An 18,172-nucleotide genomic window follows, 5' to 3' on the forward strand; every position below is an offset into this window, starting at 1 on the left:
CAAACAAATACAGTAATATAATCACGAAGAAGCTTGATTCTTGAACATATTGTTTTGGGTTACCTCCTAGGCTTTCGACCATTCTTTTTTACATTTTTTTTCCACTCTCCTAACAGCCACTACTTCTGATGAAAATATGTCGAAGGCTTCGGACATGGCATCTTCCTCCATTTCAGATAATAGTAGCGTTCTACGGGTGACATTAGGTGATGACAACTTTGACGGAGCGGTAAACATGATTGTTATTCAATTGAATATTGATCCGATTCCATACTTTGGGCATTACTGGCATACTTTGGGTGGCAGAAGCGCTCGATTCAATCTCCAAAGGCATATTTTTGACGGCTGAAGTATTTGCCCGCTCTTTAAGCGTCCTCTGGGCTTTTGGAGGTTCAATAGTTGTGGGTTCTATAGCGTCTATATCCGACGATTTCTCTATTGTTACTTGGGCCTCCATTGCAGTAATCTCCGACGTTTTCTGTACCCTTGCCACACCTTCCTAATTCTTATGACCGATCGAATGAGTGATATTTTTGGCTATATCAAATTTTCCCATATATCTACGTACAATATCAATTAGTGTTGTCATCGTTGTGGGTTTTGCTGCTTCTTTCACTGAGAAGATTCAATCCTAAAGTCCATCTGTGAATGAGTCTTCACGGGGTTGGTTGTTTTCTTTTGCTGACTAGATTCAGGCTTGGTGTCAATGATTTTCTCTATTACAATCAAAAAGACTTGGTGCAAGCCTAGAAAGAAACTGTTTCACGTTAATTTTAGATGACGAAGGGGCAGCAGTTTCTGACTTTCTGGAAGTTTCCATCTTCCCTCGTAATAACTAAATGTATAGGTCCAAACCTAGACACTAGTTGTTACTGGATAGTTATCTAGTTTTGTTTAGCAACAATGAATCTAAGCTCATTGTTGTTAAACAAACTTTTCTCAAGTCTTTTCTGATTCTCTCAGAGTCCTTTCTTATTCGCTCAGTCTCTTTGCTACATTTCTGTTTCGCTTCTGGCGAATCGGCTGTTTCTAAATGCAGGTGTTTACATGCATTCTCTGCCTCGTTGAATTGTTCAAGTTCTGCATTATATATGATATCTTCTGTAGCAAGGCTAGCCGCCGTGGTACACCCCCACTCCAGGGGTACTAACCTTGGGGGTCTGATCCGGCACTCCCGTGGAACCGGTATATGTCCTGGCAGAAAGCGGATGCACATTGTCTGCACTGACTCCAGGCCCCTACTAACCAACGCTTTCAGGGCTCCCATGCACCGACATAAATGGGCACCTTTGCTACATGCTTGCCATCGCAGGAGGAATGTGGACAACGGAAGGGTCTCCGTCCCTCCTCCGTTAGACCGGCAATTATATTGACCCTTGCTGCCAGATCGCCAGCTGTAAATGTAGGATAAGTCCGTTTCCGAATCATTTTAATGTATAAGATCTGCAGGTGGCCGACAAAATCCAATCCAACATAGTGACCTGAAGGTGGAAAACAGGTCAAATAAAGATCACATTTCCGAGGAAAATACTCGGAGTCCCTTTAGCTAGCATTGTGAATAGTATTTATGCACAGCTGTTGCTGCCCTGGACGTGGGGATTATCTTCCTCAGGGCAAATATATTTTTTTTCTGGATTATCGACTTCTACGGTCATTAGCCCTCGTCACATTCTTTAAAATAGTGTTTAAATCATAATCGGCATATGTCAGGGTGTAAAAAGCCCTTACATTTTATTTAAAAACATCAAAATTAACAACACACAACATTGAAAAACAAACACTGAGAACACTTAGAGGGTGGAAAAGGGCCCTGGTATTAGAGTGGAACAATAAATAAAACAAAAAGTAAAATGAAAAACAAATATCTTCACAATATCAACATTATAAAAACATATCCATATCCATAGCATTAATGAAATTCAGTCGATTACTTTGTCTCCTTCTGTTTTCAGTTAAAAGAAAAATTTACATTCTAAAAGATAATTAATCTTGGTGGTGTGTATTATTTTGATTGCTCTGTTTAAGGTAATATTACTATAATATTTATTACCTTTTATACTATGAATCTATCAGATTTTATAGTAGATGTTGAAGAAATTTTCAATGTTTTGATGACTTTTCCAAAGCCAGTAACCTTTCTTTTAATCACGACAGTGTTTTGAATTGTATTTTTATTAACGTAAAAAGTATAAAATTGCAGAGGAATACACTCCAAGCATTTATCAGCCTAATTATTGACGACTTAAATATGTTGATTTTGGCGGAAACCAATGTCACATATGATGAATTTTTGGAGCACCGTTTAGAGGAGTTTACCTTAATTTCAAAGTGTAAACCTAGAGGAAATGGTGAGGGATTTCCATTTCTCACAGATCAGATTTAAAAACTAAAAAGATAAGTGACTTGAGTTTCACTGCAGCAGAAGTTCTTTCAATAGAGATTGAAACTGCAGCCAATAAAAACTGATCAAATGTACTTTTATAAACCTCCAGGAACAAATAAGTAAATTTTAATATAGAATTGGAGTCATGAATAGAATCTGAAGTTCTTAGAGCTACTGTGAATATAATTCTTATTGAGGATTTTAATACATGCTTTTATTGGATTCCTCTACTCCGCCTCAGAGAACGTATTTGGACATTCTTAGTTCGAATGGTTTTTTTAGTGGAATAGGGAGCCCGACTCCACCTGAGATTTCTAATAACATGCATGCAAGTTCTTGCACTGATCATGTTAATGGGAAAACTGATCCAAAAATGGATTTTGTTTTATGGTTAGTTTGAAAGTAGCAGATCATTATTCGGTGGGGTTTACTTTTAGTAAACGTTTGAAATCTCAACAGAATGAACGATGCACTAAATATAAATGTATTCTTTCAGATAAAAAAAGTTAACGGGTTAATTAAGAATTTTGATTGGCAAAATATCTTTGTGGAATTTAATCCAAACAAAATTTATAATAAAATCCTCGAAGTTATTAATAGGAGTTATTCATAATCAATATTAAAAATTAAATGAAAAATGAAAAATTTAAAGATCCTTGGTGTAATAAAGAAATTGAATTTCAAATAAAGAAAAATGATTTATGAAACCTTTTGAAACGAAATTCTGGAAATCAAGAGTCCTGATGATTACTGGAATCTAGCAAATAAATTCAATGCTATTTTGGTTCTATAATTACAGATTTAAATAAAAAATTCGGTTGGGTCTGATTTTATTTATCTGGCGAACAGAAAAAAACTATTTACAATGACGGTAATAAATTGTCAATGTATTTTAAAAAATCAACGAAAATTCTTTTTACAAATAATAAACTTAAAATATACGTTTCTCCTGGTCCAGACTGTATACATGCTATGCATATTAAAGTAAATTTTCATTGTTTAAAATTTGGTTTGATTAATTTTTTTATTAAAATTTTTTAATCAGGGATAATAAACTCAGGGAGTTGTTTAATCAGGGAATGAAATTAACTCACGTAAAACCCTTGCAAAAATCAGATGAAAAGCACAAACTAGAAAATTATAGGCCGAAAGGCAATTTATCTGCCTTTTCAAAAATTATGGAGTCTGTTGTATATGTAGAGCTGCTCGATTTTTTAACTACTAATTGCATTTTTGCTGAATCTCAACATGGCTTTATCCCTGGTAAATCGACTACTCAATTCTGTAAAAACTTACATACAAGATAAACGAGCCAGTTGATAATGATAATTGTGTAATAGCAGTCTTAGTAGGCCTTTCTAAAGCTTTTGACACTGTTTTGTATGATAATATGTTAAAAAAATTAGCTGCTATTGATATTGGTGGAAAGTTATTGCAATGGTTTCATTATTATTCTTCCAATAAACTAGTAACTTTTAAAATAGAAGATACGGTTGGGAATTCAATGAAGCAAAGTTGTGGTGTAGTCCACAATTCAATCCTTGGTCCGACTGTCTTTAACCTGTACGTTAATGATATCTGTGGGCTGAATGTGAATTCACTGTCTAAGCTGTTCACTTAATTATATTATTTTTCCATAAATCTTTATCTGTAGCAAAAAATATCTTGCAACTGATTTTCATACTTTAATTGAATTTTATTTCAATAATAGAATCCATGTTAATAAAAAATAAACATAAAAAACATAACAAAACCAATAGTTTTTAGAAAGCGTAAATCAAATTTTGATTGCTTGGTTAAGTTTAATCACTCTTGTTATTTTCATACTTGTTTTCGGTTTAATTACAAGTGCTCTTGTAAGAAAATTCAACATTCTCATGAAATCAAATATTTTCGTTTGATGTTTGATTAAAATATGAAATGGTCCTCTCATGTTGATTTTTTTTGTAGAAGACTAAGAATCATCTTGCTTAAATCCTATCAGGTTGCGGATATATTTTCTTTCACAGTAAAAAGCATTCTATATTTTGCATTAATTGAATCAAATATAAGATTTTGTCTTTCATCTCATGGTTTTGCGATACATTATATTTTGAATCCGGTCGAAAATTTTCTAAATATAATCAAGATTTTTTTTAATATACTGGTATAACTAGCGTGTGAATTATAAAGTTAAATAATTTGTTGATATATATTGTACTTTTGAAGAACTATTTTGTTCACACTTATAAAAAATATAAAAGAACGAATTATGAATTAAGAAATGACAGTATCTTTCAATGTGCCACGATATTTCACGGGTTATGGGAAGTTAACAACCACGTTTTTTTTTCTTTATTTCTAAATGAACTGCCGATTAAATTGAGAACTATAAATGACTTTACAAGATTGAAAACTGAACTGATGGCATCACTTTCTGGCACTAAAATTTCTTTTCACTGATGTTTGGTTCCATCTGTCAGAATACAACGTTTTTATTTGTATACAGTTAGTTTATAATGATGTTTATTTCAGACCGTTAAATTAAAATAATCCTCCACGTAAAGGCAATATTTTTAAAACATAAGAAATTTTATTCCAATAAGAAAATATTTAAAAATTAATTAATATATTATTGTTTATTAAAAAGTATTCTATTTTAATTAATATAATAGATTAAATAGAAATAGTTTCCTTTATGCTATTCCGCAAAAAAATTATTGTAGCTTAGAGGAAATTTTATTTTAATTGTAATAAGGCTCAATAAACAAATAAAGATAACTATTATTATTATTATTTTTATTTTTTATTTTTTAACTGAATTTTTACGGGCATCGACTGCTAAAGTCATTAGCCCTCGTCACATTCTTTAAAATTAATTTGTATCACCATCTGGATCGTCATATGTAAGGGTGTAAAGGGCCCTTACATTTTATTTAAAAGCACAAACTACACAAAAACATAAGGACACAAAAGAAAAGTACAACACACAACACTTACGGGGTGTAAAGGGCCCCGATATTAAAATTTGAGATAGGTTCTCAAAAGACCATGAACTTAAAATTAAAATTAAACTTATCAATACCATATCTTTCTTTCTTCTACGAAGACTCATTTATAGTTTGTTTAAGCACCCTCGGGGCGACCAGAACCGCCGCTGAGCAGTATATCAGGGTGCCGTGGCAGTTGAATCCTTCTTATAAACAGGCTATAGGCATGCACCGCGCACACCCGCCCTCAATCCACCCTTGAGGGTCCCCCATGCCATCATCGGACGCACCCCGACTCACTGCTCTTGAATGCAGGTGAGCCAAAATGGCCTAGGCAAGAGGGCTACCTCCCGTCACTATACGTGCCACACTTCGAGACGCCCTTATATGTACATATAAAACTACCGCTTAGAGTATCTTTTACCACAGCTTTAAACTTCCATTTTAAAGACTTTTAAGAAGTCCACTGGCGTGTAAAAATGCAACTATATTTTCTTCATTTCCATTATCCAGATCAGCACTAATATTATTTGTAAGACGGAACCTCTTTCTGAGGTCCTCATATATGGTACACTCTTCTATTAGATGCTTGATTGTCAGTGTTTTATTACAAACACCGCACATTGGTCTCACTTCGCCGGTTAACAAATATGAATTTGTTAATCGGATGTGACCGATTCTAAGTCTGGTCACCGCTACTTTTTCACGGCGAGTCAACTTAAAATCGCTTTTCCATTTATAAGGAGAAGTTTTCACTGAGTTCAATTTTGTATTTAAACTCCTCCATTCAGCATTCCACTTGTTTTTTACTATGTTTGTTAGACGGTTTTTAACATCTATCACTCTTACAGGAAATGCATCCAAATCATCGCAGACTTTCTGGCAGCTTCGTCTGCGATTTCATTACCTGTAATACCAGCATGCCCCGGAGATCATACAAATACGCATCGCTGTCCTCGTTGTTTTAGTACGTATAAAATGGACAGAATGTTTGCAATTAGGACATCCTTAATGTTCTTGTTCCGAATTGCGACAAGTGCACTTAAAGAATCGGAACATATTAGCACTCTCTCTTCGCAATAGTGTTCAGTGTACCGAACAGCTTGCTGAATTGCAGTGAGTTCTGCCGTGTAGACACTGGCCACATCTGGCAGTTTCCAAAAGTGGGCTTCTCCATTTACATATATTGAGCATCCAACACCATGTTCGGTTTTAAAACCGTCAGTATAAATTCTAATTTGTTCTTCGTAACTATTAACGGTTGCCAAAATTTCCCGTTGGATGATCACTGCTGGTTTCTTTTTTATTTGTCCTTGAGAGAGATCCAACCTTGTATTTACCGCCGGCAAGAGCCATGGCGGTATTTCTCTAGTAGAAATTGCCAATGTATCTGGAATGGCAATTTCGTATTTACTTCTTAATTCGTGGAACTTAATTCCGGCTGGTCTGGAATAGGTAGCACGACGTTCGTATAATGCAGCCATAGGATGGTTGTTGAAAAGTTTATTATTATTATTATTATTAAGGCATTCATAATATACAGCGAATGATTTAGTTTTCATCTATCGTCTACTGCAAAATCTGAAGGGCAAAAAATTTCAACTGAGCTTCGAGTTTTAGGTTGTAAGATAAGAAATTATAACAATTTTTACTTGCTTTTCTTTAACTCACAATATTTTTATTTTTCATGTTTGTCCTCAAATCTTGCATCCTTAATTTAACCTACGTCCTGACATTGCCGATTGATGAAATTTTGCGCAGTTACTAAGGTCGGTTGACAGTAAAATATTCCACCATCACTTTTGCAAACATGCCCTCGTACGGGGGTAAATTAAGGGTGCAGGTGTCACAAATTAATATACTTATTGACACTGCCTATTGATTAAATTTTCACTGAAAACTTCACTGTGCAAAAACTTCACTATTTCGTTACTTTGTATTGTAAATGTTTGATTGAAAATTTGTTTGATATTTTATAAATATATTAGAGAATTCAATATATGATGTTATCTTTTGAAATAAAAATTTACCTACTAATTAAACTCATGCAAATGATAATAATTTGATTAAAGTATGGCTAAAAAGTATAAAGCATGTTTTGAAAAATTTTTGTAATAATTATTTAAAATCAAGAAGAGAGATTTTCAGTACTATTTTTAGTTGTATACGAAACGTGTTGCAACTAAATAGCAAGATTTCATTGAATTTTATAAATATAGATATAAAAATAATATTAAAATATTATTTAAGAGTTGTTAACTGCATAGAATATGATTTTCGTTAGTACATCATTTCATTTTTGTAATTTTTATAAATATAAATGTGACTGACATGCTCTTATTGGGCAAAAATAAAATAAATATATTGTTTCTTTATGAGTTTGGATATTTTTGCTCTGTTCAGTTATTAACGTTATAACTTATTAGAATAAGTTTTAAATTAATAATTCTCACTATACAAACAGCGTACTAAGGATATTTTTAAAACTGAGTGCCCTTTCTTTAGAATAATTTTCCTTAATATTTCTTGCTTCCTGATCCTTTTTATCCGCTGAGGCTATTATGGGTTCACTATACAGTGTGTAGAGCTGAATAATTAAAAAGTTATTATTATTATGGCAGTTTTTGTAAGAAATAAGGCTGATACCAACCATGCTGTTGCTCTAATTACTGAAGATGAAGACTTGACGGGTTCACGGGTTGTTTCAACGTCGCGGAACTTACGTTTTCCTATCTTGGCTAGTGATGTAATGACTATATCAAGAGAGTTCAACAGAAAGTCTGTTGTAGGTATTGATGGGATTCTGGCATTCATTATTAAAGGCACTGGTGACCTCATCGCTTCAGTTCTTGCATCTCCTGGAGTCTCGCAAGTGGTTTTTTCCCTCTACCTGTAAAATAGCCTTGGGTTATTCCTACCCCTAGGCCGGGGATACATTTGCTTCAAAATCATCATCCTATTCTTCTCACTATATCTAAGTTTTGAAGAGAATTGTCTTTGGAAACATCTACTCTCACGTCCAACACGTTTTTTGCCGATGCGGTACGGTTTCAAAAAGCGTCGATCAACAACGCTCAATCTGGTACCATTCCTGACAACAACAAGCCATGCAGTAAACAAAAAAAAAACAAGTATATGTAGTTTACGTTGATTTAAATAAAGCCTTTGATGAAGTATCCCATGACCTGCTGCTTCAAAGGTTGCCCAAGTTTGGTTTTAGTATGCACTACATCAACCGGATAAAGTCTTATCCGCAGGCTAGAAAATTTCTCAGGGTGTTTTGCCGGCAATACTTCTCGTCCTTTTGGTATGTGTTCTGGGATTCCCTAACGATCAAATCATGCCCCTCCTTCAGTTTCTTTTATTTATTAATGACATTTTTATTGTAATTGATTGCAAATTTCAACTGTACTCAGACTACTTGAAATTATATAGAATAATATTTGCGTAAGACGATCATCATACTTTACAAAATAGTGTTATTCTCTGATTGAGCACAAATGAACTTTATGCCTGAAAAATTAGAAATTGGTAGGTAAGAAAAGAACTGTAAAGTAGTAGCTTTTTCCATAATCTTAAATCTACTAGGGTATTTTTTTATATAATTCTTGCACAATATTTTAAGTTATATATTTTATTGCTGAATTTCCAATGTATATAAAATTGAGTATTTGAGTACATGAATTTTATATATTATAAACTGGATTAAAAATGATTTAGCATTATACAACTGCAGCTTTAAATTTTTTTTCTTTAATATTGTCCGAAAGATAAAATCATCTGAAATATGAAATAAGCTAATAATTTTATTATTAACTCTCATTTACAGGTATACTTTAATACTGCACTGTAACAATTTTTGTTGATCTAACAAGTCGTAAATCATTCTCCAAAACGATCAAGAATAACAAACATCCCAGAGAAAATTTATTAGGTAAGTAGTTGTATAATATTTTTCTTTACCTTTTTTTTTACTTTTTCGAATACTGTGTGACTCACCTACACGCCAGTCCGACTATATTGTAATAGTAATTTACCATATTATATAATACTGTTGTGGCAATTTGTCCATTTGTAATTATTAGAAGTCGGTAATAGTTATTTATTGTCATTTATTTTTGCTTAAATATAGAAATAAAAAATATTATAAAAGAATTTACGGTAAAGAACACAAGTAGGTTACAGACTGAAATAAAAAAAGAGGTGTGCGATAAAACTGAAGATTTAAAAGTAACAATAAGAAAACGATGACTAAAATTTTATGGACACTTGTTCCAAATGAACCGATCAAGGATAGACAAACGAACTTTTAAAAGAACTTTTTTTCTGTTTAGCCTCCGGGAATTATCGTTCAGGTATTACTTCAGAGGTTGAATGAGGATGATATGTATGAACGTAAATGAAGTGTAGTCTTGTACAGTCTCAGTTCGATTATTTCTGAGATGTGTGGTTAATTGAAACCCAACCACCAAAGAACAACAGTATCCACGATATAGTATTCAAATCCGTATAAAATTAACTGCATTTACTAGGACTTCAAAAATAGAACTCTTGACTTCCAAATCGGCTGATTTGGGAAGACGCATTTACCACTAAACCAACCAGGTGGGTTTTCAAAAGAACCTGGAATTATAATGTTTAACGTTTCTACGTTTAACAGTTGAAAGAAGAGCTCAAAAAAGTACAACATTACAGAAAATTGATGTCTAGAATACGGAAAGAAAATTTTCGAATTTAAGGTTCTTGTAGAACCTGTGTGAAAACAAAAAACCTCCACAACTGAGGAGAATGGACTGAAGAAAGAAGAGCTAAACTATCTGAAATAATAAAGAGTTTCTGGAAGAAAATGAAAGAAAAAATGAAATGAAATTTGTTTGATCCTTGAAAAAAAAAAGATTATATCGCCTTTCAATAGATCGTCTTGTAATCAGTTCCGATTTATAGAACTATAAAATAGCTGTTTTACTAATTACTTCTGCTAGTAACTAACACGTACGTAACATAAAAAAAACCAAGTTTCGTATTCTTTGTTTAATTACATATCGATTTTTATAGGTTGTTTAGGAAATGTGTATAATATTAAAAAAAAATATCGATAGACTGAAAAATCCATAATTGAAAAATTTCATGTTCAAAAAATATGCAAACGTAATTTTTTCTCCTTGACTTGCTGAACGGATGCAACAAACCTGATTTATCTAACTATTACTGATTTAAACGTCGTTGAGCTATTTGGTTTTTTTTTTTTTAAGAAAGTATCAAAAAATTAACTTTTGAGGCGATTAGATAGTAAATAGTATACCATTCGAGTTAAATAAAGTAATTTAAACTCATTGCGGTGGTACCATGGTTAAATATCTAAGTTAAAATCAAATGCTCTTCATAGTTAACATAAAAAATGTATTTTTGGTTCCAATTTATGTATGATAATTATTATGCTAACAATTTGCTTAATACCTAAAGTATAATATTCTGAAATTTCAAATGAATATGAAAACTTTTAAAATCATAATTCCTGTTTACCTAAAAATTTCTCGCATTCAAATTATGACATGAAAGTTCTTAACTTTATATATATATAATGTATATTAACTAATGTATATTATAATGTATATTTTAACTAAGATTGTATGCTAAAAATTACAAAAGAAACTCGCAAAAATCTTAGAAATTACTTGCTCTCTGGAAAAGACAACTCATCACTGTTATTATGCTTTAACTAGAGTGCTGGATTCATTGCCAACGTATAAAGAGATCTCAAAATCTAGTTGTTTATTTTAAAATTATATTTATTATTTTCTTGATATAAATCATTTTGATTTTATAGATGATGTAATTTATACAATTGATATTACATAAAAGAAACATAGAATACTTTTTTTTCGTAAAGAATAAATATAATATTAAATACAAACGGGTTTGTTTTTAATAAGTCTTTATGAAATAAAAATAAAAATAAAGTTCTTTAATTTGGTAGGTAATGTATTATGAATCTGTATAATAAGATTTCAACTCTGGTTATTTTTTCCTTAGAATGTCTTTCTTTACAGAAAGAAGTAAGGTAATTTTAATGATTGCTTTCTTTGCTTAATTGAAGTCTTTTGACCTTATATTTACAGTTTTCTCCATATTTCTTTGTGTGTGTGTGTGTGTGTGTTCATATGGTTACATGGCCTGTCGTAGCTCACATTCATATGCCTGTCTCCATTCTCTTCTTAAATACCTTTACGGTCTTGATAACTTCCTTTTTTCTTTTTGAAAAAAGTTTTACTCTTTTCCAACTCTCACTTTGCACTTTCTACCAATCTTTTTAGGTTTTTTAAAAATTATTGTCTTTTTCTCATTATTTTTCTATCCAGTTAGCTTTCGTATTCTGAATTGCTGTGATTAGACTTCATCTTGCTTTTCTCTTAATCTACTTTTCTCCAATCTCCTCTATGCTCACATTTTAGAAAATGATTTTTTTCTTAGTACTACATATTAAATGTTTTTAGATCGAATATTAAGATGCTGTTTTCCTATTTTATTACAAGTTTGTAAATTTGTCTGACGTACTGTACACTACAAGTTTTACAGTAATTCATCCAGATTAAATAATAGGACAGATAACGTCAGATAAAAAGTAGTATATTTCATTTATTGTAAGATAATTTCTTATACTCCCTACTTAAATTGGGTAGGAGCAATATTTTTATAGAATAGTAATATTTTTAATGTTTAATATAGACATTAATTAAAATAATTGTTTCTGGAATAATTTTAAGTTACGAAATAAAATTGTCGGTACATAATTTTTGTTATATAATATTTAATTTATGTTGTTTTCTTTTTAATATTATAGAAACATAATAAATGGTTATAAGCCTATATTTTTTCGTCAACAAAATAATATTTACTTTCATTTTTTCCGTAATAAACAACAGCTTCCAGCAATGTAGACATTGCGTCAAAAAAAAACCCTATTATAAATTATTAAAATACACAAATTCTGAAACTCAAATAACCAGGTAAAAAGAAACTTAGAAACATTTTACTTTAATATTTTAAATATATATATTTTATTTTAATTAGTATAAAAAATAAATTTGAATAAGTTTCTTTATTACAAAAACGTTTAACTAAAAAAAAAAAAGTGATGGTAAAATAATATACGAATCCAAAATTTAGAAAAAACTGGAAAAAAGTAAATGTATAATGTACAGGACTGGGGATTGGTCACATTAATGATATTAGCGTCGACTGAGGGTGATTATTATTCCAAAGTTGAACAAAATGCAACGTACGCATTACCAAATAGAAAAGAATATATACATTAATATATATTTCACAACTTCCAGCTCTTCTTTGCAGATTAATAAAACTCTTTTCTTCAGTTTTTAAAAAAGTTTACTTTTGTTGATTTTTCTAAAAGTTTTTATTTAAATTGGTAATTTTGCTTTGATATTGTTGTTTGTGAGTAGTTTTTGTTCGTAGTTATTGACTGCAGCATAGTGGACAACTCTATTAATAAAATTATATATATATATATATTAGTAAGATATTAATAATTTAATAAAATTATACAGTAAAACAACTTGTTATTAAAATTTAATGGTACATAAAAGTAGAAAAATATTTTCCAAAATTCCATATAACCTAGATTTAATCGGACATTGTATACAACTCTCTCCAATAGGGGAAGTTACATAATTACAAGTAGTAATTTAAATTTATCTAAAATTAATCTGCAAATTTAAAAGGTAAAAGATTTAATGTATGCAGTTAGTTATATTGATGATACGAATTATGTCTTTATGCAATATAAAAAGAACAGGGTTAAATGTTTGAATGCTTTCAAGTGCAAGCAGGTATGTATTAAACCGGTTAGTTGCAATATTATGCTTAATATTTATTATACAATTATAATGAACATCGTTTTTAATACTTCTGTATAATAAATTTACTATTATTATTATTGCAATATTATAATAAATCAACTTAGTTCTTTTTCTTACGTTTGTCACACTACAATATTTCACAAATTCAAATATGAATATACTACAGAATAATGATTTCGTTGAGAACAAATTTGCCCTTGAGATTAAATAAAAACCGGGTGAGATAGAATAAAAGAATATTTAAATGATTGAAAAAGGTTTAATAGTGAACTCTAAGAGAAAAAGAGAGAGAGAGTGTGAGAGAGTTAGAGAGAGAGCGAGTGAGAGAGTGTGACAGAGAGAAATTGATTGCAAAATAGTAAGCGATAGTGACTGATGTCCAGAATAGCGATAGTGACCTTCATTACGGCCAGAAAAAAAAAATTTGGTTACATTATGTTTGTATTAAAATAAAAGAAATCATATGTGGACATCACATGTCTTCCTTGTACGCCTATTAAATTACAAATACACATTCTTTGCTGGACTTCGTTTAATCTTATTTCATTTGAAAGTGAGATATGATTCTCCATTTCTTTAATAATAGTTATATAATTACATTATGGTGGACGCCAGATGCATCACACCTTTTTGTGGTGTACGTTTTATATTAGTTACGTGGTGTAAGTGAGAAAGTGACGGATCCATAACCATGCACACATCAGTTTGAATCCTATTTTTCGTACATATATATATTTTTTTAATTAAATATATTGATTTATTAGTATTTATTAACCTCTGTAAATGTTTTTCAACTAAAATGAAAAGTATATAAAATTTTATTTCACTAATAACTTCTGATTTCTTTTTATACATATTTTTATTTAGTCAGAGGTTAACAATTAATTATTAATAAATCAATGTATTAAAATTTAAAAAAACGTTAAAAAGAAAAAAAGGAAATGAAGTCAGATTCGAACCGATGTGCCTTCTCCTTGTAAGATCCAGATATTTCAGTAATTAAAATTGTATTTCGCAATAACTCTGAACCAATGAAAATAAGTACTACTTACAATATATTATTGAAAAGCTGTCAATGAGGGGTCATTATTATAGTTAAGAAAACGTCCGAGATTCAAATTTGTTTGGATTTTGGGCCCTTTTGGACTTTTTAGGCTTTTTGGAATCAGACTTCGTCTTCTTTTAATTGAAATTTAAAAAAAAAATTAAATATATTGATTTATTAATAATTATTAACCGCTTTTTATCAAAAATACTTTAACGATAAATAATAATTCAGTAATAATAAAATTTGAAAAAGTATTAGAAGATATAAATGTAATAAAAATTTATGTACTTTTCATTTAAAAAAAAATTAATTTTTAAAATTTATGTTTTTCGCGATTACAATACTTCCTTTACTTTGTACAAGGAAGTAAAAACATTTAAATAACTCATATTATTTAATGAATTGAATTCTTTATTATTTCCTAGTAATAGAAAATATTTAATTGATATGTTAATTAACACATTATTTTCTAAAAGTGTTATAATATACGTAGTTCTATTGAAACTTTTTATTTTTTTACTTCCTTGTCGTGCAAGGACGTATTGTAATCGTGAAAAATTTATTTTTTTCAGATTTCAACGGAAATATCCATTTTGACCTACCCTGAATCCATTTTGGCTAGTTTCCATGTGTCGTCTGTACGTATATGTACGTACGCATTTATCTCGCATAACTGAAAAACAATTAGCCGTAGAATGTTGAAATTTTGTATTTAGGACTGTTGTAACATCTAGTTGTGCTCCTCTCCCTTTGATTGCAATCGACTGGTTCAAAAGTGTCAAAAAAGCTCAAAATGAAGACATTTGGATATTGGACTTTTTCTTAACTGCAGTAATAAGCTGTCATCGAGAGCGTTTCAACTATAGATCGTAAGTGATACTTATTTTCATTGGTTCCAGAGTTATAGCCAAATAAAATTTTAATTAATGAAATATTTGAATCTTATAAGGGGAAGGCACACCGGCGACAATCCGACTTCATTTCATTTTTTCTTTTTAAGTTTAAATATATTGATTTATTAAAAATTTTTAACCATCGGTTGTAAAAGATCTTTACAATAATAATTCAATAGTGACAAAAAGAAATGAAATAAGAATTAAAAAATATGTAATAAAAATATTAATATATAAAAAATATATTTAATTTAATAGCCGTAAAAGGAAGTCATATGGTGTCCATATTAGATGTTTTTATTATAAAATAGTTCAAAAGTAAGTAAAATAATAGAAATATCACTAAAGTTGTTTTTAGTAATTTATACTATAATTGGTAATTAACTATTATTATTTTTCACTATAAATTTGTATTTATTAATATAAATGCATGCCATGTATTTCATTTTTATTATTTGGAAAACCTATTATAAAATTTAATTTAATTTTGCAATTTTTTTTCATACTGAAGTTACATGATGAACTGTATTATTTAAAAAAAAACACGAAAATAACATAAACAGTGTATGCAATATTAGTGTTGATATTACAATTATTGATTGATTAGTATTGATATTGATTCAAGTATATCAAAATGTACTTGAAAGTTTAATAAAATTTAAAAAAAAAGTTTCTTTAATTCAATGATGTCTAAGACAGATATGATTTTGTTGCATGAATAACAAATAAGATAATTTTTATTTTTATTCTTAAATTTATTGTTTATTTTGTAATTATTTTACTTATTTTTCTTTAAATTCTATTTTCCATCGTAACAATCAGATTAAAATAAATATCAAAATATGTAATTTGATTACGTAGTCATGTTTCGTGCATCAGCGGGAAAAGTTATGTCATCTTGCTTTATCAGACATCTAATTTTATCAATGTCATCTTGGTTTCTTTCAACAAAAGAATTTTTTTTTCTTTCGTAGTTGTTAAAGATATAAAAAATAAGAGTATTACATAATTCTGTTTTTATTTTAGAACAAACAAATTTTATATTATAGTATAAAATATGTCATCAAATTTTTTTATTTACAGAACAACATAAAAGTTTTGTGTTTCTGCCTGTGTGTTTGTGTGTGTGCGTGCGTGCGCGAGCATGTGTATGTATGTAACTATATTAAATAAAACATGATATTGAAGGTTGAATATGGCAGGCTAAGATAAAATGTTATAGTAATATTCTATGATTTTCTGTTTTCATTGTTGATTTTTCACTTCATCTTTTTTCATTGAAAAGCATCCAAAAAGAAAAAAATTCATCTCCCATTTCAACAAAGTAAAGCATTTTACCAGCTTTAATTTTTATTCCTTGATTTAAAAAAATTAATTAGAATGAATAAAATCTTAAATGATGTGTATTCTATAAAAAAAAAAACTTTAAAAACATTCGAGTTGCGTAAAACATTTTTCTAAAATGGGGAAAATTACCAAAAATTAGCTTTAATTCTTAAAACTTTGTATTTAGAATAAAATTTTAAAGAATAAACTTTTATTATCTACTCAATAATATCCTAAAAAATAGGGGTTGCTTATTTAAGGAACCCTATTTAGGGGTTTATTTAAAATGTAGAATAAGAGAAATGTTATTTTAGTATCCTTAAAATAACCGAAAGTAACCAGATTTATTTTTTCTCTAAGCTCTTACACTTTTCAAGATGCCAATGATAGCCTTTGTAAAAGTAATAATCTGTATACCTGAAAGCTGTATTTGCTAATACAGTATAAATATCAGTTAAAGAAAGCTTATGTAACACCAGGTTAAGTGTCAATAAAAATGTATGGATTAGTGACCCAGATCTTTTTGCATAAAAAAAAAAATACCTTCAAAAAGTAAAATAATGAATAAATAAGTAACAACGTGAAATTAACAATAAATAAATAAATGAAAACACTTTACTATATTGATTAACGTCATTATTATGGCTACTGGCCAGAGGCAACTTCTGTAATACACATATAATAATAATTATTATACTGGGAAAATTGATAAATGGCATTGTAATATCCCCATAGGAATACTATTCAGCTAATTTAGTAAAATTTCATCTCTATATTTGGTTATTTTGATTAAACAATCATTAATATCTGAAATTACTGAAAATTTGTCACAGAATGAAAACATTAATTTTGTCACAGATAACTTCTATTTAGTGTAATGAATAGTTTAATTCTCGTAAGTTAAACTAACAAAAAAACTTTAATGAAAGTTAAACAAATTAAATTATATTATTTAATAAATGCCGTCATTTCAATATAATTATTATTTTCATTTAATATTTAACCATCTTAGGAAAGCCTCTAAATAAATGTCACAAACATATTAATTTCTGTAGTTGAGTGGTAAATATCTCAAAATACTCAAAATTCTAGTCCTGGTAATACTAATTGTATTTTTTGTAATTCCCACGAAAGCATTCGAGCATATATCGTGAGTATTTTATGTTTTTTTTAATATACACAATTAAATTAACCCGCTCTGATCCATTTCTCTATTGAATTCAGTTCCATGTTAATATTTTAATTAGATTATATTTGTTGTAAATAATAAATTCCTGTGTTTGAACCTGACACGATGATATTGCTTCGCAATAACTAGACCAAAAAATATTTTTTTTAATGTGATACATTTCAATACCCCTCAGTCATTTCTAATTTATTGTTATAGTTATTATTTTTATTACAGGATATTTATTGTTATTTTCAAACATAAACCATTCATTTTATGCTTTATAAAACTATAATAATCTATATTACATATACGTAGATTATTTTATTTTTTGACAAGTTATTACAGTATATTTTAAAAATCGTTCTACAAAAAACAATGTTTAATATCATTATTACTATTACGATATAATCGAAGGTAATGCTATTTTCCATCAATTAAAAAAAAAAAAAATAAGCTTAATAACAATATGTTATAAAAATAATTCAATTTTACATGACAAATAATC

General features: G+C 29.3%; 1 protein-coding gene across 1 annotated transcript in view; it reads right to left on the reverse strand.

Annotated features, from left to right (window-relative positions):
• LOC142317728 (lachesin-like) overlaps nt 1–18,172 on the reverse strand; it is a 350,935-nt gene that overhangs the window by 197,154 nt on the left and 135,609 nt on the right. The gene's annotated exons all lie outside the window — the stretch shown is intronic.

The sequence above is a fragment of the Lycorma delicatula genome, chromosome 1 (genome assembly GCF_047948215.1).
Source record: "Lycorma delicatula isolate Av1 chromosome 1, ASM4794821v1, whole genome shotgun sequence".
NCBI classification, from domain to species: Eukaryota; Metazoa; Arthropoda; class Insecta; order Hemiptera; family Fulgoridae; genus Lycorma; species Lycorma delicatula.